The 21,602-nt window shown below is 41.4% G+C and overlaps 1 protein-coding gene and 1 non-coding gene across 3 annotated transcripts in view; both read left to right on the top strand.

The window, feature by feature from the left end:
- Window positions 1-21,602, top strand: part of ASH1L (ASH1 like histone lysine methyltransferase) — a 172,287-nt gene that overhangs the window by 33,744 nt on the left and 116,941 nt on the right. The gene's annotated exons all lie outside the window — the stretch shown is intronic.
- Window positions 7,346-7,452, top strand: LOC123928527. The gene has a single exon (XR_006815741.1). It is a non-coding gene; the product is annotated as a U6 spliceosomal RNA (small nuclear RNA).

Here is a 21,602-nt window from a genome sequence, read left to right as displayed (position 1 = left end):
TCTGTTACTAATGATTGTACTGTTCACAACGGAAGGTCAAGTTTTGGATCACTTAATTTTAAACATGATCTCTAGCCTCACAGTATTCGTTGACTCATCTTTTTCCCCATAAAATATTGAAGTGCCATCCTAGGCAGTACAGGTTGTTACCGTGTGGTAGCTTCCGTAATAAAAACACGTGCAGAGTGGTGGTGAGTTCACAGAATCATTGGGGGCGGTGGGTGGAGCGTATGCTCGGAAGATTTGCAGAGGGGTTCATGTTCAGAATTCGGTATTGGCATCTTTGCCAGAACTGCTGGAAAGAAAGGCTTTGGGGCAAAGTAAACAGAAGGGCGCAGAGGCACAGCTAGCTGCAGACACTTGCCGGTTGTGACGACAGGACAGGGATTTGAAGCCCTTTAGTGCAGGTGAGTCCTGAGAAAATACCGCGTGGAGGACTAGTTGGGGCTTACATGTTCTGCTTTCTTGTGTCGCACTCAGAACTTAGGGAAACTCCATGTTTTGTCTGCATTTTCTTAAGAAATCTTGGGTTAAAGTTTCTTCTCTACTTTGACTTACAAAGTGTTTTAATTTTTGAACCATGTAGTGCTGCTTCTCACATAAATTTTTTTAAAAATTGTATGACCATTCCCATTTGTTTTTAAGGATTTTTTTCTTTGTTTTTAAAGTTCTGAAATTTTGTGGCTGTACTTTATATTAGAAAGAGCAACATTGAAGTTAAAATTGCTTTTTTGGAAAGTTTTTTTTTTTTTAGAGAAATTTGGAATTATTTATAGTTGTAGTTAGTAGGAGCCCTGTCGTTTCTAGCCAAAATGTTAGATCTTACCAAGACACAGTACCCGAATCTTACTTTGATCTGTTAGTAGCGAACCGCCTCGGGGCAGGCTGGTGCGGTTCGCGGAGCGCACAGAACTGCACCAGCAGGTGGCGATGGAGAGCCGGGTCAAGCGTGGGTTGCAGGGATTTAACTCTTAAAGGGGAAAGGGAAGTAAGGCGTATTAGGGGTTTAGGATACAGCTGGAGAAGCTCAACATGACTGTTCGTGGTGTTGGTTTGTTTAAAGATTTTTTTAAAAAATACTTTATTTATTTGACAGAGAGATCACAAGCAGGCGGAGAGGCAGGCAGAGAGAGAGAGAGGGAAGCAGACTCCCTGCAGAGCAGAGAGCCCAATTCAGGGCTCGATCCCAGGACCCTGAGATCATGACCTGAGCGGAAGGCAGAGGCTTTACCCACTGAGCCACCCAGGTGCCCCTAAAGCCAACTACTTCTTAATGTAATTGTGCTTCATAGAACAAGAATTCATTTTCCAGAAGAAAAGGAAACTTGTTGTATGTCTAATTCCCCCCTCTGCCCTCACAACTAAAAGGTGGGAAAATATGAGGACATAATCCAAGATCTGTATAATGACTTGTGCCTTTTTGTTAAAGATGAGGATCACTTTGTCCCAGCAAGTACCTAATGTCAGGAGTTAGAGAAGCATGTAAGACTGGGGGAAGGCCTACCAAGGACGGGAGTGGGTCATTGTTTGCACGTTAACTGTGACGTCTTTGGGACCCTTTACTATAGATATGGGTCTTCGAACTGGATGTATGGTGTTCCTAAGGCTTTTGTTTATCTGGAGTCTATTATCTAAATTGCGATTATACAGATTAGCAAAAAAACAAAACAAAACAAAACATATGAGCAAAGATGGCAGAAACGGCAGCGTTGGTAAAGTGAGACAGTAACTACTGCTCACTCTTCAAACAAAATAGGTTCTGAGCTATTAAATTTGGTCTTTTTCTACCTTCATGTTTTAACAGCCAAGTTTTTGTCTACTGTGTGTATTTTACCATCAGTTTTAAAAAACATCTCAACCTCAAAACAAGTTGGCAGTGAAAAGTTCTGCTACTGTGTTAGGAAGTCAGAGTTTAGGAGATGGGCAAAGGCATTCTGACGTAGACGCACAGATGGTAGATATGTACACTAGAATATTTTAGGTATTTTTAGCCAAGCTACATGGGATTAGTAACACCTCAGAATATATGTGAAAGGAGAAAGATGATCCTAACAATTTCAGAATTCAGTAGTAACTTTCACAGTAACAACAATGAAGTAAGGTAGACCCTGCTTCTGAACCCCACTTTTTTATTTTTCGCCGAAATTGCCGAGTGTGATTATCCCACAGTTCCTTGTCTAGTCCTTCATCGCACGGGTAGGAACTACGGAAGACTGCTGAGGAAGTCACAGACATGCTGATGGCTAAAATCAGAGCAAAGGGATGCTTGGTCACTTTTCATTAAGCTGCTTGTTGATTGTGACACTAGGAATTATCAGACAACTGGAAATTGTCCTGCACGCACTTGATGACACATTTTTCTGTTAGTTGCAATCTCAAGAAGTAAATTAGCTAACCTCAAAATGAAAAGTTAGAAAAATAAATTTGTTACTAAGTTCTTAAATAAAAAGCAAAGAGAAAAATGTTTCATTTGAAATAGAGAAAGGAGGGCGGATGAGACAGTAGAAAGCCTCAGCTTACCGGTCACGCAGTTCCGGGGAAGGGTCCCTGAGCTGTAACCTCGCTGCTTCCACTGCGTGTAGTTCTGTTTTCTAACGCGTCGTGTTGTAGTGCAGTTCTTCGTCTGTCTTTTGTTTTCCGGTGAATGAATGCTCCTTGAATGTTAAGGCGATTGTTTTAGTTTTGGCATTGAAGGATCACACTATGCTTAAAAAACAGGTCATTGAGATTATGGACTGTGTGTCAAGATCTGCAGGCCTAAAAACCAGCCCCAGCACCAGAACTATGCCCCTTAACACTTATCTAGCTCAAGAACAGAGGATTCATTTCTGTAGCCCTAAGATGGTGCTTTTGCGTAAATTTCCCCAACCGAAATACTCGTATTTTCTCTTTTCAGTTACTAAAAGTGTGTATTAAACCTTTTAGGTCTATTTAAAACAGTCTATAGGTTGCTACTTTTAAGAAATTAGCATTATTACCTGTGGCTGTTTCATGAATTTCCTTGTGAATCACAACTTTGATGATGACCCTTAGAAGAGCCATTCATCTTGCAGTAGGTCAGACAAAGCCTCTATTTTACCACAACACGGAGAGATACACCAAGCTCTCCGCAGCGTCTCCATTCGGAAACAGCCCCGCATGAGGTTCTTAGTTTAGGAAAACATTTTTGGATGTCAGGTACCTTTTCAAAGCATTTAACACGTCTTAGTGACTCAGTCACTAACAGACGATACAAATGAGCCCAAATGACACTTTTATTGTCACTGCTGTCAGATGCTGTTTATCCCAGGGCCTTTTTCCCCCTTTTTGACCAATTTTTTTGTGTTTAGGCTCCTTAGCTCTATCCAGGGAGCAAGAGGTCACATTCGATCATCTAACCCCACCTTGTGGGTTGTGTCCTCTGTGAGAGCAGTCTTCCTTGTACCAGCGTAGGATTGTACCAGCGTAGGAGCAGGTCCAGAATATAAGACCGCATCATCCCGCTGCTGCTTTTCTGCTCCCGGGTTCTTGTTGACAAAAGTTACTGGAGCCGGAAGACCTGATGGTGGCGTCCAGGCATCCGCAGGTCCTGCTTTCAGTAGACTTCTGTTGTCTTACCTTCATACTGACTGTTTGTTTTGGAAGCTGCCTGAGCTGCTTGCTTTGTAGTGGAGAAGAGGAGAGCCTTGGCTTGGGGCCCAGCTTCTGCATGGCAGCGGCTGTTATGCAAATTCTGGTGGATCTCACATTTCAGTAAAGTCTTCTTTTCTCCCTTTACACACACAAACAGCTAAGGGGCAGCAGCGATCCTCTTAAGCCTTGGAGACAAAACAAGATGCCACTCTTCCTAAAATATCGTCCATTATGGAAGCGTCTGCTGCCGTAAATGGAGGGGAAAGCAAATCTCTTCTGCTGCGCTGTGAACACAGCTATAAATGTACCAGGAAGATTCAAACTCTCATAGTCAGTTCCGGCAGGTTCATCCTCATTTCTGGCATTTTGTAGTAGAAACTTCTCTGATTTGTGTGCATTTGGCTGATTAGGCAGTTCACTTTCTCTTCAAATGTTGGATGTTAAGGATATCTGCTTGAGTCTGTATCATGGTTCGTTTGAATGGTACAAAATGAGGTACAGCAAATGTGAATATTTCTCATTTATTTGTTGATCTTGCTAATGGAAAAAGTCATTATTGAACCACATTGAAAGACGGCATAGCTTTCCTTAAGTCCCAGGGAATTAAGCCTGAACATCATCACAGTGACTTGCTAATTCACATGCTGCTTTCTAGGGTTGCCTGTTCATATCTTTTATTTCGTTTTAATGACCATAAATCACTCCAGAGATGCTCACATACAGACTATCTGTAAGTGCACGTTGCTAATTAATTTTGAGATACAGCTGCTGAGAAGCAAATGAAGACTTTTGGGGAGACATCAGAATTAAGGGCCTTACGTGATGAGAGAACAAAACCTAGGGATTTTACGAAACTGACTGAGCCAGCCCTTATATTTCTAATTTCTAACATAGTTTTGTGAGTAACTTATGTTTCTTACTATCATGGGGAAAATTTTGTCCATAAACCTTTTCCTTTACATTTTTTGGTGGTTGTCCTAGAGTTTGCAGTTCACAGTTACAATTAAGCCGAGTTCACTTTCAGATTAACACTATCACTTCAAGGGTACATTGTAATAACAAAATAACCCAAGTTCCTCCCTACCCTCCTTTCTATCATCACCATTGTTCATTTCACTTATATATAAGGATATCAGACCTTTTCATACATTGTTGCTGTTATTTTAAACAGACTTAACTGTTACATCAACTAATGATAAGAAAAATCAAAGCTTGTACGTCACCTTCACTTTTTCCTTCCTCAGTGGTGTTCCTGTCTTTTTCTAGATCCGAGTTTCTGAACCATCATTTTCCTTCTCTCTAAAGAACTTTGAACATCTTGCAAAAAGCAGGTCTGCTGGATACAGAGTCCCTCAATTTTTGTCAGTGAAAGTCTTTATTTCTTCTTCATTTTTATTTTTATTTTTTTTAAGATTTTATATATTTATTTGACAGAGAGAGATCACAAGCAGGCAGGGGGGTGGGGGAGCAGGCTTCCTGCCAAGCAGAGAGCCTGATGTGGGATTCGATCCCAGGACCCTGGGATCATGACCTGAGCTGAAGGCAGAGGCTTAACCCACTGAGCCACCCAGACTTCCCTCTTCTTCATTTTTAAAGAATAGTTTCACAGGATACTGTATTTCAGGTTGGTGATTTTTCTTCTTCTTGCATTTAAAGTTCAGTCCACTGTTCTGGCTTGCATGCTTCCAAGAAGAAGTTAGGTATTAATTCCTACCTTTGCTCTTCTGTAGGAAAGGTGTTTTTCCATCTTCTTTCAGGGTTTTTCTCTTTATCTTTGATTTTTTTTTCCTTTCTTTTTAAAAAAATTTTGTTTGTTTGAAGAGAACAAGGGCAAGTGGCAGAGGGGCAGAGAGAAGCTCGCTCCCTGCTCAGCAGGGAGCCTGATGTCTTGCTCCAACCGAGGACCCTTGGATCATGACCTGAGTGCAAGGTGGACACTTAACCGACTGAGCCACCCAGGCGCCCCTTTATCTTTGACTTTTTTTTTAAGATTTTATTTATTTATTTGACAGACAGAGATCACAAGTAGGTAGAGAGACAGGCAGAGAGAGAGGAGGAAGCAGGTTCCCCGCGGAGCAGAGAACCCGATGTGGGGCTCGATCCCAGGACCCTGGGATCATGACCTGAGCCGAAGGCAGAGGCTTTAACCCACTGAGCCACCCAGGCGCCCCTCCTTTTTTTTTTTTTTTAATTCAGATTTTATTTATTTATTTATTTGTCAGAGGGCGTGAGGCTCATGGGCACGCATGAGCAGGCAGAGTGGCAGGCAGAGGCAGAGAGAGAAGCAGGCTCCCCACCAAGCAAGGAGCCCGATATGGGACTCCATCCCACGACCCTAGGATCATGACCTGAGCCAAAGGCAGTGGCTTAACCCACTGAGCCACCCAGGAGTCCCAGTTGTTTGGCTTTCTTGAGACTGAAGCCAAACTTGGTAAAATTCTGCCTTGAAGTATAAATTGATAATATTTTTTAGAAGGAGATATTTTTAAACATTTTTGTAATTTTTATTCTTCTCCTGTCTTCCTCCTGTAACTTGCCCTTTCATTAGACTCTGTGATTATGTTTCACAAGGTCTCATTTATTTTCTTTATTCTCCTTCACTTTTTGGTAGTCACTCATAGTAATGGCAAAATATAAAAGCCCTATCTTTTCGCATTTATTTCTTCCCTTATTCTAGTGAGTTTGAACATGTTTTCTTGTTCTGCTATTTAATTCTCTGCTTTGTTCATATCTTTGCTCATTTTATTTTTTAAAGATTTTATTTATTTATTTGATAGACGGAGGTCACAAGTAGGCAGAGAGGCAGGCAGAGAGAGAGGAAGGGAAGCAGGCTTCTTGCCAAGCAGAGAGCCCGATGCGGGGCTCGATCCCAGGACCCCAGGATCATGACCTGAGCTGAAGGCAGAGGCTTTAACCCACTGAGCCACCTAGGCGCCCCTCTTTGTTCATTTTGAAATACAGTTTTTCATTGTTATTTTTTTAAAAGCTGTACCTCAGTGGGGAGCCAGGGTGGCTCAGTTGGGTTAAGTGTCTGATTCTTGGATTCGGCTCAGGTCATGCTATTGGGGTCTTGAGATAGAGTCCTGCGTCGGGGAACCTGCTGAGCAGAGAGTCTGCTTCTTTTCCTCCCCTTCTGCACCCCCCCACCCTCTGTTTGTGCTTGCTTGTGCTCTCTCTCTCCCAAATAAATAAATAAATCTTTAAAAAAAAAAAAAAGATAATATCTCAGTGGTTTCCTTTATATATATTTTTGTTACCTTCCTCCCAGAAAAATATACCCCTGTCTAGAGAAGAATTTAAAATTAATCAGGAAGGAAAAAATGGAACAAGATGGATCAGGAGGGAGACAAACCATAAAAGACTCTTAATCTCACAAAACAAACTGAGTGTTGCTGGAGAGAAGGGGGTCGGGAGAGGGTGGTTGGGTTATGGACATTGGGGAACGTGTGTGCTATGGCGATTGCTGTGAAGTGTGCAAGCCTGACGATTCACAGACCTGTACCCCTGGGACAAATAATACAATATATTTTAATAAAAATAATTAATAAATAAAACATACACACACACACACACACACACACACACACATAACTAGAAAAAACAAAAACAAAACAAGATGACAAAGATAACCAGGCAGATTTTCAAAAGAAGCCAATGAAATATATTTTCCGGATATGAACGGTTCATTTTTATGATGAAAAAAGTAGAGTCATTTACATTTAAAGACTCAGTGGTGCTTGTTTTGGCAGCACATATGTGAAAATTAGAATGATACAGAGAAGATTAGCATGGACCCTGGGCTAGGAAGACATGCAGATTTTTGAAGTGTTTCTAAATAAATAAATAAAGGCTCAGTGAATAATAGTTTAGCTTTCAATTTAGACACAGCTGTGGATAGAATAGTGAACTGGAAAACAGTATGGAGAAAATTAACTAGAATGTAGCACAGCCAGAGATGTGAAATATGGTAGAAAGAATTACAGTAGATAAAGGATGGTTGTAAGTCTAATATGTCCCAATTGGAGTCCTGAAGAATAGTTGAGGAAACCTAATATTTGAAGGGTAATATTCCCAAACTGAATATTTATGATGGACATGTTCTAAGAAGGACCGATAAAGCTATGTCTGTATTGAGGCACATTAAGTGAATCTCTAGTCTATCAAAAACAAAAATATATATAAAACAATGAGAATTAGAGGAGCGACAGTTAAATATCAGCCTTCAACCATCAACTAAAGAAAGGTTAGGGAACAAAAGAATTATGTCTTCAAATACTGAGAAAAAATAATTGTCGGTTCTAAACAGGGCTTCCCCTGCTGACAAGTTTTAGCAGACTGGATTGCAGATGTAGCAAGGATATCGTTTCCAAATACTTTGCTGGGAATTGTAAAAAATTAAAACAATCACTTTTGTAAACACAATGAAGGATAAAACGGTTTCAAGAACACAGGAGACATATGAGGATTTGAAGGCATACAAAGACAAGTAGAAGAAAAAAATTACAGAAAAGTGCAGTTAGAAGCAGCACGTGTGAAAACAGTGGGGAAGAAGGAACAAGATGGAAATGAACAGAGTTCAAAAGGATGGGCAATGTGTGATACAATGGGAAAAGGGGGAAGAAATAAAAGTATGCATAATTGGTATCTTCAAATAGAAAGGCTGAATGTTTTATTAGCTCGGCTGTTAAAAAGCAGAATATAAAGACATTGTTAAAATAATAGAAAATTTCTGGGCCCCTGGGTGGCTCAGTTGTTTAGACATCTACCTTCGGCTCAGGTCATGATCCCAGAGTCCTGGAATGGAGCCCCACATCGGGCTCCCTGTGCGATGGGCAGTTTGCTTCTCCCCTCTCTCTCTGCCCCGTCTTCCTGCTCCTGCTTGTGTCTGTCTTGCACTCGTGTGTTCTGTCCCTCTCTCAAGTAAACAAAATCTTTTTAAAAGATAAAAATAAATTTAAAAATAATAGAAAATTTCGATAGATTGAAAGAGCTTGTTAGGTCTCATTTAATATTGTTATAGATTGTGTGCCATGAAAACAACTGCAGTGTTAGACTTTATCAGTGAACCTTACAATCTCCTTTGTGATCCAGGTCAAAGGATCAAGTTACCTCTGGGAGGATAAAATTTAAGGTGTTCTTGTCAAAATTCAGAACCAAAATAGCAATTTTCATAATGCCCTCAAGTCGGACAGCTCATCTGTATCAAAAGGATATTGACCAACTTTTTTGAACACTTGAATTCGGAGTATATTATGTTCATTCTTCAGCAAACCATTGAAGACAACCTTCATTCTTCTGTTAGCCAACCAGGAGAAGAATGGGAAGGCTAAAGCAAATATTATAGTAAGGGTCGGAAAATGTCATTTAAAGGTGATACAACAGATAAAGATGTAATACAGTAAAAACAATCGACAGTCCTGTAAGTGAATGATTAGGCAGGAGCAGGGAGAGTGTGCTAATCTAATGGCTACTGATAGAAAGCAACTATGGAAAACTACATGATCGGTTAGTCTTTTGAATTTCGAGAAGTATACGTTTTCTAGAATTTTAAATTTAACCGATAAAATAAGTATATTTCACACAGTGTAAAAAAAAAGTTTTGACTATGAAAAGTCCAAGTAAAACAAGAATGTTCCAGTGTGTCAGGCTATTAGGATTGCCGTAACAACAAATCATAGACCAGACGGGTTAAAAACCATCTCTATTCTTTATTTCATCTCTGTTCTGGAGTTTAGAAGTCCAAAGTCATTTTGCTGTCAGGGTGGGTTTCTGGTGAAGACTCTCTTCCTGGCGTAGACATAGTCATTTTCTTGATGTGTCCTCATGTGACCTCTTCTCTGTGAATGCAGAGGAAGGAGAGCTTTGGGCTCTCTTCCTCTGACAGGGACCCCATTTTCTTAGATTTGGGCCTCACCTTTCTAACTTCCTTTATGCTGAAGTAGAGGTCTCCTTGAAGGACCTGTCTCCAGACACAGCCACGTTTAGGGGGTGAGGGTCAGGGCTTCAGCATTCGAATTTTGGAGGCACATACTTCAGTCTGTAACAGATGGAGTTTCAACAGAAATGGAACTTGGAGTAAACTACCATAAAGAATAAAAACAAACAGTATTCTCTGGTCAGGATGGAGAAAGACTAGAAATTAATAAAAGCAGACGACAAGAAGACCTCACGGTTTGGAAATATCCTGAACCTCAGAATTTCTAGGAAATAACAAAAGCTATATTTAAAGGGAAGGTTCCTTTAAATATCAATTAAAAGGGAAAGAATGAAAATAAATGAAATAAAAAATTCCCCTCAATTCCTATCCTGAGAACAAAACAATCTTAGGAGGAGTGTTTGTGAAACCAGAATGCAGAAATGAACTAGAAAACAAAGGCAGTCACTATCCAGATAGTGGTTCTTTCTGGGGGAAATGAAACGGAAGGTTTTATGTAGCAAGTGTAACCCCGAAGGAGACAGAAGGGAGGGAAGACAAATAAATAGAATAAGTAGTGCTAAAGGACAGATAATTCCAAATACAGTAGAAGTTAAAAGAAAGTTGTAATAATTAGGTTTTTTGCTTAATTATATGCAAATAAGGGGCTCCTGCCTGACTCAGTTAGTGGAGCTCAGGGTAGTGAGTTCAAACCCCCTCACATTTGGTGTGGAGATTACTTAAAAATAAAATCTTAATAAATGTGAAAACATGGGTAAGCCTAATTTTTTTTTAAAAAGACAATTTACTGGGATGCCTGGGTGGCTCAGTAGGTTAAGCCTCTGCCTTCGGCTCAGGTCATGATCTCAGGGTCCTGGGATCGAGCCCCGCATCGAGCTCTCTGCTCAGCGGGGAGCCTGCTTCCCCCTCTCTCTCTGTCTGCTCTCTGTCTACTTGTGATCTCTCTCTGTCAAATAAATAAATAAATCTTTTAAAAAATAATAAAAATAAAAAAGATAACTAAATCTGATTCCAGAAATCACAGAAAATTTTAACTTAATGATCATTGATAGAGAAGTCTCTCGAAGTTAATACTATTGCCCAGAAATCCTGTTCCTGGCTCTGGTTTCATTCTGTAAAACCTTGAGGAAACCAATAATTTCAAAATTATTGAGACATTTGCAAAGCCTAAGAATGGGAAGAAAGCAAGCATAGTATTCTGAAGCCTTACAAAGATACACAGAAAGGGAGACGACACGATAATCTTCCCTGAGCCGGTGCTCAGCTGCTTCTGAGTATGGGCGAGTTTTGCTTCAGCTTCCTTTTAAATATGTGTGCAAGGAGGACTACACCCACTCCTGTTAGATTTGTTGATTAAAGATCTATTACTGTGGTGTTATGCCACTGTTCAAGAATGAAAATCTGTAATTTTTAATGACTAAAACGTGTTCTTTGTAATAAATAGCCTATATAGTTCTGTAAGGGCTTCATTTTAGTCTCATTCATTAGGTTCCAAATCAGTCCTTGAAAGTATTGAGTCTTTAAATGTCAAAGCAAAGTTTTTTACCTATTTTGACAAAAAGTCTTAAGCATATTTCAACTTAATTTGGCAAGATAGAAATAGATTTGCTTTATATTTTATGGAAACAAGTTTATAGGTATCTTTTATTTTTATAGAATGGTGAGTAGCCCTGTGCTTAAGTCTTTTATGGCCTTAACAATCGGTAGCCACGGCTGGCAGTTTTGAACTTCAGTTACAGTTTTCGTAGTTAGAAAATATGAAGCTGTGCAGTATAAGGGACAGCGCAGTGACCCTTTCAGTGATGGGACCGTTCTGTATCTTGACTGCGGTGGTAATACGTGCACCTGCACAGGCGATAAAGCGGGATAGGAGTAAATGCATGTGTGCGCGCACACACAAGAAAACATGTAAAACTGGGGAAATCTGGGTACAGTCAGTGGATTATGTTAATATCAATATCCTCCTTGTGGCAGCTCTACTTTTGAAAGGTGTTACTGGGGGGACTTGGGTAAAGGGTATACTGGATCTCTGTTATTTCTCACAACTGCGGGTGGACCTACAATTATCTCAGAATGTTTATTTAAAGGAGGGACGCCTAGGTGGCTCAGTTAAGCATTTGCCTTCAGCTCAGGTCGTGGTCCTGGGGTCTTGGGATTGAGCCCAGTGTCCAGCTGCCTGCTCAGTGGGGAATCTGCTTCTCCCTCTCCATGTGCCCCTAGCCCCGGCTCATGATCGTGCCCACACACACACTCTCTCTCTTTTTCTCAAATAAATAAAATCTTTTTCAAAAATTGTTTATTTAAAGGAAAAAAAGAACTATGTATGGTTGGTTGTTTTTCCTTAGAAATCTAAGGGAGTATACTAGAAACACCAGTAGCTAAAAAAAAAAAACAGAAAAACTGATACTCCCTTGATGAGTACAATGAGTATGTAAAAGTATATAATACATGTAGACATGTAAATGAGTGTACATAGGTATGTACCTGCGGGTGTGGATAGATAAGGAGATGCCAGAGCATTCTCCCTGCAATGTAGATGAAGCAGGTGCTCTCTGTCGTGTGATAATGTTCCTGGGGGACACTAAGTAATAAAATTGGAAAGGAGAAACTAGAAGGATAAAAATAGGAAAAGTTATTAAGATTATTATTACTTGTAAATGATGCTGCATACATTAATATTCAAAGAGAATCAGTCAGAATTCGGTGAGGTGATTGGCCAGTAGAGTAATAAATGAGAAGTGAGTAATACCTATAGCAATAAACAACACCCGGGGCTTGAGATGTGTGTGAGGAAAGCTGCAGCGTACTACTGAGTCTAGAACCCATGGAAATGTGTTTGAGTAGGATCACCGTGAGGAGGTCGGTTCTCCCAGAGTTCATCTGTGAATTGTTAGTAAGGTAAAATATGCGTAACATCAGATTTGCCTTTTAAACCAGTTTTGCATAAGCAGTTGTGTGGCAGTAAGTACGTCACACTGCCGTGAAGCCTTCATCACCGTCCATCTCCAGAACGTTTTCGCTCTTCCCCCCAGCTGAGACCCTGTCCTCCGGTAGTGAAGACCTTTGCCTGCGGCCCACGGCAACTGCCATTCTACCCTGGTCTCTATAATTTGACTACTCCAGGTGCTGCAGAAGTGGAATCCTGCTGCAACTGGCGTGTTATTTCCTTTTAGCTTAATGTCGTCACAGTTCATCCGTGTTGTTTAGCACATGTCAAAATTTCCTTCCACTTAAGACTGAACAATTGTATGATAGGCCACATTTTCTTTATCATCCACCTGCCAGTGGACGTCGCTGGAATGGCTCCACCTTTTGGCTCTTTGTGAATAGTAGAGCTGTGAACATCAGTGTAGAAATACCTGCACAAGCCCCTCCCTTTACTCCTTCGGGGTATTCGTAAATTCAACAATGAAAATTAAAGTTATATATGTGTGTATATATATGTTCTAGATGTGTATTTATACATATATATATATATATATATATATGCACACACATGCCCTAGGTAAGTTGCTTGTCATGTTTATGTGGCAGAATAAGAGTAGCAGTGACATTCTGAAAGGAGCAGTAACAGCAATCAGTCTTACTAGAAAATAAAACAAAGTTAAAATTATTAGAGCATTGTGGTAGTGGTGCATGTAGACACAGAAATTCAGTGACACAGAATGGAAGATCTAGCAACAGACCCAAGTATATACAAGAATTTAATGTATGAAAAATGTAGCATTTCTTGTCACAGGACAGATGACAAAATGATTCAGTAAATTCTTCTGGAGCTGGGTAGTTGTCTGGGAGATTTTTACACATACACAGATACACATCTATATTAAACTTCAGGAGGGTGTGGTTTTTCATCTTTTTCTCACTGATACTTTGCCTTTTTTATTTTTAAACTCTTTAGAGTTATTTTTATTTTTAATTTTTTTAAAGGATTGCTTTTATTTATTTTTGAGAGAGAGGGCACACAAGCACAAGCAGGGTTGGAGGGGAAGCAGGCTCCCCTCGGAGCCAGGAGCCCGACGTCGGACTCGATCTCAGGACCCCATGATCATGATCTGAGCTGAAGGCAGACGCTTAGCCAACTGAGCCACCCAGGCGCTCCTGAAGATTTATTTATTTTTATTTGAGAGAGAGAGTGGGGAAAGGGCAGCAGGAGAGGGAAGGAAGAGAATCCCATTCAGATTCCCCAATCAGTGAGGAACCCAACTCAGGACTCGATCTCATGACCCTGAGATTATGACCTGAGCTGAAACCAGGAGTTGGACACTTAATCGACTAAGCCACCCATGCACCCCCTCACTGCTGTATTTCCTTTGAGAATAGAAAGTTGTCGTTTTTTCACATTTGAAAGCAGCAAAGCTTCTTTGATTCTACTTTGTCTTCTAGCTCTGACTCCCACTTCTCTCTTTCCCTGTGGTTCTTCACTTGGTCTTACATTTTTCTTCTTACATTCTCTTTTAGCTTTTAAACCCACCCCAACTAGGTTTTTGCTCTCACACTTTACAGAGAGTGCTGTTGCAGGGTTCCCGGGGACCCCACGGCGCCACCTCCGGTGGACCCACGCATGGTTCTGTTCGACCGGTCAGCAGCGGTTGGCAGTCGGCTCTTACAAAGACGGCTTCCTCATCCCAGGTCCCCGTTGTTACCTTCTGGCTCCTTAGTCTTTGCTGGCTCTTCCTTATTTCATGATGTGGCCGTGCCCCAGTATTTGTTGTTAGTCCCCCTCGCTGCGTGTCCATTTGCCCTCACTTGGCTGTGTCAGCCAGCCTCAAGGCTTTAAATGTCTGGGTGCTGCTGTCTTTGAGATTCGAAACTTCATGCTCACACTTCTGTTTGATGTTCAGAAGGCTTTTCAGTCATGCCATGTCCAAGACAGAGCACAAGTTGGGCGCGGGGGTGGGGCAGAGAGAGCAGCAGACTACTTCTTGCTGAGCAGGGAGCCCAATATCTGGCTCAATCCCAGGACCCCAGGATCATGGCCTGAGTCCAAGGCAGACACTTAACTGACAGAGCCAGCCAGGTGTCCTCAGATCGGTGGTTCTCCTTACTGTCTGTTTCGTCTATTAAAATACAAGCTATGCAAAAGCAGGAATTATTTTTACTAACATATAATGTATTATTTTCCCCAGGGGTACAGGTCTGTGAATCACCAGTCTTACACATTTCTCCGCACGCACCATAGCACGTGCCCTCCCCGAAGTCCATCACCAGCCACCCCATCCCTCCCGCCTCCCTCGTCTCCAGCAACCCTCAGTTTATTTCCCGAGATTAAGAGTTCTCTTATGGTTTGTCTCCCTCCCAGGTCCCATCTTGTTTCATTTTTTCCCCCTCCCTTCCCTTTCCTACCCGCCACGGCCCCCCAACCCTGCCTCTCAGAGGAATTTTTGTGTTTATTCTTTGCTATATCTCCAATGCTGAGTAGGTATATTTGTTGTATGTTTATTTGTATATTTGTATATTTGTTGAATGAAGAATTAGGTCACATACCTCTTTGCATAAAACCTTCCAGTGGCTTCCCATCTTTTGGACTAACAAAAATGTGTCCAGTCTGCCTCTCTACTTCCTGCCTGGCCTCACTTCCCTTGATTGCACCAGAGAAGGCCCTGCCTCAGGGCCTTTGCTCTCACTGTTTCTTCTTTGGGATAGTATTCTTTTCTCAGGTATCTGTATACATCCCTCCTTAACCTCCTTTGCTTTGGGTTTCTGTGCAGATGTGGTCTTCTCAGTCAGGGCGTCCCTAACAACACATGTTAACACTGTGAATGCTCTCCAGCCCTAGTCTCTCCTCTTCTCCCGCACTCTTCATTTTCTGCGTAGCACATTTCGCATTCGAGATGTGGAATGGTTGACTCACCTTTGTACTGTCTCTACCCTGCTCGTGTGTTAGAGTGAACGCTCCATGGTAAAAGGGATGTTTTTCACTGCTGTTGTTCTTTGTGCTTAAATAGTACGCACTTACTCCTTTCTGAAAAAATAAGTTCTTGATTAAGCAAGAATGCAAGACTGTAAAGTAAATAAAATCAGTGTTCATGAATATCATCAATGTAGAGTTAGAAAATCTAACAAAAAATTGATTTATGAGGGGCACCTGGGTGCCTCAGTGGGTTGAGCTTAACCCTCTGCCTTTGGCTCAGGTCATGATCCCAAGGTCCTGGGATCAAGCCCGGCATCGGGCTCTCTGCTCAGCGGGGAGCCTGCTTCCCTCTCTCTCTCTCTCTGCCTGCCTCTCTGCCTGCTTGTGATCTCTCTCTGTGTCAAATAAATAAATAAATAAAATCTTAGAAAAAACAATTTATTCACGAAAGTAATGTTATTTGTGAAATACTTAGAACTAAACTTGAGAGCAAGTGTTTGGGATCTATTTTGAATAAAATTATAAATATCTGCTAACACCAGAAGGTTTAACTAAATAGATTAATTTGATTCGTTATTATGGTGTCAATGTTGGTGTTTAGATTTTTTTTTCCCTACCTTAATATACAAAATTAAAGTCATTTGGAGATTTTTGAAATTTCAAATGCACCTCAGAGCCACCTGGATGTCTACCTAATGCAGAACTAATCAGGAGTCCTTATAGATGTTCTAAAGTTAGTGGTTGGGATATACACGTTTGTGAATATACTAAAAACCATTGAATTTGTGCTCTAAAAGGGAATTTTAGATATAATTGAATTATATCTCAATAATGTTATGAATAAAATAGCCAAGGAATTTCTGCAGGAGTACAAAGAAAAATCTTTCTTTCCAAGTATTAAAACTTGGTATAAAGCTACAGGATCGGTATATCGTACTAGTGGCTCAGTAGTGAACATAAATGTGAGTGGCGCAAAGTGGAGAGCTTAAAGGAAGACTCAGATGTGAAGAAATTAGATGAGGAATGTGTTTCAAGTAAAGGAACATGAAGTGAGTAATGGAAAAACTTTGGCGGTAAAAGCTGACCCACTCACAGGTTATTTTCAAAATCCAAAGCAGATAAATAGTTTAAAAGAATAGAACAATTCATGGAAAATGTGGTGAAGGTGGTTGTCTTCAGGAGGGCTTGACCTTTCCAGGCGTGCTGCGGGAACAGCTGGAGAGACTGTTCTGTGGGCTGGGAGGCGGCGGGGTTTGAAGCCTCCGTCGGTCGCTTACCGGGCAGGGGACCGTGGGCTGGTGGTGTCCCAACTTCTCTCTGGTTCTCCTCACCGAGGCCAGCCGCGGTTCGGGCGTCTCTAGTTGTGCGGGTTCGCCCACAGCCTGTGTGCGGGCCTCAGCGGTGTTTCAGACGCGGTGGAAGGCGTGAAACATGGTGACTCTGTAAGGAATCTAGTGGGAGCTGGAAGACAGCTGACGTGTAACGTGAGAGAAAAAAGAAGTGTCTCTTCTGACACGCTGAGGGCGCTCCTCGCTCAGAAGCGGCGAGTGCCCCAGTGCGGAAGACGGTGGGGCCCCAGGCCGCTGAGCCGTCATTTCTGCGCGCAAGCAGTCTACACCGACAGCCAAATCCTGGGAGCGGACATCCCGAACCGCAGGTGACGCGGGAAATGCAAAGAGAAATACAGACAGCAGCAGCGGAACCACCTTTCGAGGCTGTGAAATCCGAAACACTGACCGTGGGCCGAGCGTGCTCTTCGCGCGGAGAACGTTAGCGTCTCCCCAGAAGGCCTCCCCGCGGCGCGGAGCCGCCAACGGGGAGCCGCGGGCCGCACACCCCGGGCGGGCAAGTCAGCGCGGGCACGCGCGGCCTTACCCGCAGCTGCTGGAGCCGCGGGGGCGTCTGGAAGATCTGTGAGTGTTTGAAGGGGCAAAAGCCATTTAGTAGAAACAGGACAATAACACGTAGATTTGGAAATGAACTTACATGGTAGTCCTAGAAATAACAGCGTTTGAAATGGACACTCACTGGACATGTCGGAATGGTAAGTGGGAGAATTTCTGGGCACAGCTATAACCAAACACCCAAACTGGCAGGGTCGGCTTGGCAGATGATTCGTTGTTTCTGCTGAAAGAAGCATTGCCTAACAGTGTAGGGAATCACAAATCCTAAAGTGTTCTCTTGATTTACAGAAATGTGTTGTTAGTGTAGTCTGGATTTTTATAGTGATCTTTTTTTTCTTTAAAAAATCGTTTTTGGGGCGCCTGGGTGGCTCAGTGGATTAAGCCGCTGCCTTCGGCTCAGGTCATGATCTCAGGGTCCTGGGATCGAGCCCCGCATCGGGCTCTCTGCTTGGCTGGGAGCCTGCTTCCTCCTCTCTCTCTGCCTACTTGTAATCTCTATCTGTCAAATAAATAAATCTTTAAAAAAAACAAAAAAACAAAACGTTTTTTTCCCTTTTGTACATAGCTGGTCCACGTGTGTGACTATTTACTGTACATCCCTTTAGGTCGAGTAGTTCTCTGAAGGAAGTATTAGGACAGGCAGGCCAAGATTCATTAATTGGATGTTCAGCATATATTCATAATAAAAAACAACCAGAAGTTATTTTAAAAGCAACGAGTTGGAGGTTGATTTCTGAAACCATTGAATCAGTAATCTAACTCCTGATTTATTTGCACCGAGAAGTATCTTCCTTGTATCATTGAAGTTAACTGAGCTACAAAACGAAAAGCATTTTGGGCCCATTTTTATAAAAGAACGTACATGTGCCTGTTGTTTGTGTGATGGAAATATCTGAAATGTAAATGTGTTCATCCATGGATGATAGTATTTTTTGTTTCTTTTTTAAAATAAGCATATGTTTATATTTGGAAGAACGTTCTTCTCGTGTTGAAAAAATTTACATGCCTAATGGGATGCTTTGATACAATAACTTTTTCATTGGCTAATATACACTGTCTTAAAAATGGTACTTATTATTATTCGTTGTCATTTTGAAGCTTTCTTAGAAATGTAAGAGGAGGGATACCTGGGTAGCTCAGTTGGTTGAGCATCTGCTTTCGGCTGGGATCATGATCCAGGGTCCTGGGATCAAGTCCCAAGTCAGGCTTCTTGCTCAGCAGGGAGTCAGCTTCTCCCTCTGCCTGCTGCTCCCCCTGCTTGTGCTCTTTCTTTCTGTCTCTCTGTTTCTCTCTCTCCGACAAGTAAATAAGTAAAATCTTTTAAAAAAGAAAAAAATGCAAGAGGATAATATCACCACTACCAGGGTAGTTTTCAACATCTTAACTAATATTACCTCATCAACTCAGTTTATCTAATATGATATCATGATTTGGAAGAAGAGATCTCTGAAAGCAAAACCAAATTATCTATGTATGTCTTTGTTGTTGATTTTCCTCTTTTTTTCTTAAGTTTATACAGCTTTTTTTAAAATTAGCATATAATGTATTATTTGTTTCAGGGGTACAGGTCTGTGTTTCATCAATCTTATACAATACACAGCACTCACCGTAGCACGTACCTTCCCCAGTTTCCCTCACCAGCCACCGCATCCCTCCCACCCCCTCCACTCTAGCAACCCTCAGTTTGTTTCCTGAGATTAGGAGTCTCTTATGGTTTATCTCCCTCTCTGGTTTCGTCTTGTTTCGTTTTTCCCTCCCTTCCACTGTGATGCTCTTCCTTGTTTCTCAAACTCCTCAAATCAGTGAGATCATATGATAATTATCTTTCTCTGATTGACTTTTTTCACTTAGCAGAATACCATCTAGTTCTATCCACGTCATTGCAAATGGCAAGATATCTTTTTTTTGGTGGCTGCATAATATTACATTATCCATATAATGGAATATTAAGTATATTATATATAATATATATATTATATATATCACATCTTCATTATCCATTCATCTGTCAGTGGACGTCTGGACTCTTTCCATAGTTTGGCTATCGTGGACATTGCTGCTATAAACATCGGGGGGCGGGTGCCCGTTCAGATCTCTACATTTGTATCTTTAGGGTAAATGCCCAGTACTGCAGTTGCTGGGTTGTACGGTGGCTCTATTTTTAACTTTTTGTGGAACCTCCGTCCTCTTTTCCAGAGTGGCTGCACCAGTTTGCGTTCCTAGCAGCAGTATAGGAGGGTTCCCCTTTCTCCACATCCTCGCCAGCATATGTCATTTCCCGACTTACTAGTTTTAGCTATTCTGACTGATGTGAGGTGGTATCTCATTACAGGTTTGATTTGTATTTCCCTAATGTCAAGGGATGTTGAGCACTTTCCATGTGTCTGTTGGCCATTTGGATGTCTTTGCGGAAATGTCTGTTCATGTCTTCTGCCCATTTCATGATTGGATTATTTGTTTCTTGGGTGTTAAGTTTGGTATGTTCTTTATAGATTTTGGATACTAGCCCTTTATCTGGTATGTCATTTGCAAATATCTTCTCCCATTCTGCCAGTTGTCTTTTGGTTTTATTGACTGTTTCCTTTGCTGTGCAAAAACTTACGTTGATCAAGTTCCAACAGTTCATTCTTCCCCTTGCTTCCCTTGCCTTTGGTGATGTGTCTAAGAAGTTGGCTGCGGCTAAGGTCGAAGAGGTTGCTGCCTGTATTCTCAGGGATTTTGATGGATTCCTGTCTCACATTGAGGTCTTTCATCATTTTGAGTCTATTTTTGTGTATGGTGTAAGGAAATGGTCCAGTTTCATTCTTCTGCATGTGGCTGTCCAATTTTCAAAGAGACTGTCTTTTTTTTTCCATTGGATAGTCTTTCCTGCTTTGTCAAAGATTAGCTGACCATAGAGTTGAGGGTCCGTTTCTGTTCTGTTCCATTGATCTGTGTGTCTGTCTTTGTGTTAGTACCATGCTGTGTTGATGATGACAGCGTTGTCATAGAGCTTGACGTCTGTTGAATGGTGATGCCCCCAGCTTTGCTTTTCTTTTTCAACATCCTCTGGCTATTCAGGGTCTTACTGGCTCCATACAAATTCTAGGGTTATTTGTCCCATTTCTGTGAAAAACATTGATGGTATTTTGATAGGAATTGCATGCAATATTTGTTCTTCCAGTCTGTGAGCATGAAACGTTTTTCCATTTCTTTATGTCTTCCTCAATTTTTTCCAAGGGTACTTTATAGTTTTCTGAGTACAGATTCTTTGCCTCTTTGGTTAGGTTTATTCCTAGGTATCTTTTGGTTTTGGTTGCAGTTGTAAGCGGAATCGACTCCTTAATTTCTCTTTCTTCTGTCTTGTTGTTGGTGTATAGAAATGCAACTGATTTCTGAGCATTGATTTTATATCCTGACACTTTACTGAATTCCTGTTCTAGCAGTTTTGGCCTGGAGTCTTTTGGGTTTTCCACATAAAGTGTTACATCCTCTGCAAAGAGTGAGGGTTTGACTTCTTCTCTGCCAATTCTTATGTCTTTTATTTCTTTTTGTTGTCTGATTGCTGAGGCTGGGCCTTCTAGTACTATGTTGAACAGCAGTGGTGATAGGGACAGCCCTGCTGTGCTCCTGACCTTAGGGGAAAAGCTCTCAGTTGTTCCCCATTCAGAATGATATTTGCTGTGGGTTTTTCATAGATGGCTTTGATGTGATTGAGGTATATATCCTCTGTTCCTACACTCTGAAGAGTTTTGATCAAGAAAGGATGCTGTACTTTGCCAAATGCTTTTTCAGTGTCTATTGAGAGGACCATACGGTTCTTGTTCTTTCTTTTATTAGTGTATTGTATCACATTGATTTGCAAGTGTTGAACCAACCTTGCAGCCCAGGATTAAATCCCCCTTAGTCGTGGTGAATAATTCTTTTAATGTATTTTTGGATCCTATTGGCTAGTACTTTGGTGAGTTTTTGCATCCATGTTCATCAGGGATATTGGTCTGTAATTCTCCTTTTTGATGGGGTCTTTGTCTACTTTTGGGATCAGGGTAATGCTGGCCTCATAAAATGAGTTTGGAAGTTTTCCTTCCATTTCTATTTTTTGGAACAGTTTCAGAAGAATAGGTACTAGTTCTTCCTTCAATGTTTGGTAGAATTCCCCTGGGAAGCCGTCTGGCCCTGGGCTCTTGTTTGTTGGGAGATTTTTGATGACTGCTTCAATTTCCTTGCTGGTTATGGGTCTGCTCACGATTTCTATTTCTTCCTGGTTGAGTTTTGGTAGTTTATATGTCTCAGAACTGCATCCATTTCTTCCAGATTG

Source organism: Meles meles, chromosome 17, assembly GCF_922984935.1.
Source record: "Meles meles chromosome 17, mMelMel3.1 paternal haplotype, whole genome shotgun sequence".
NCBI lineage: Eukaryota > Metazoa > Chordata > Mammalia > Carnivora > Mustelidae > Meles > Meles meles.
Note: the sequence above shows the minus strand (reverse complement) of the source record. Positions and strands in the feature narration are given on the sequence as shown.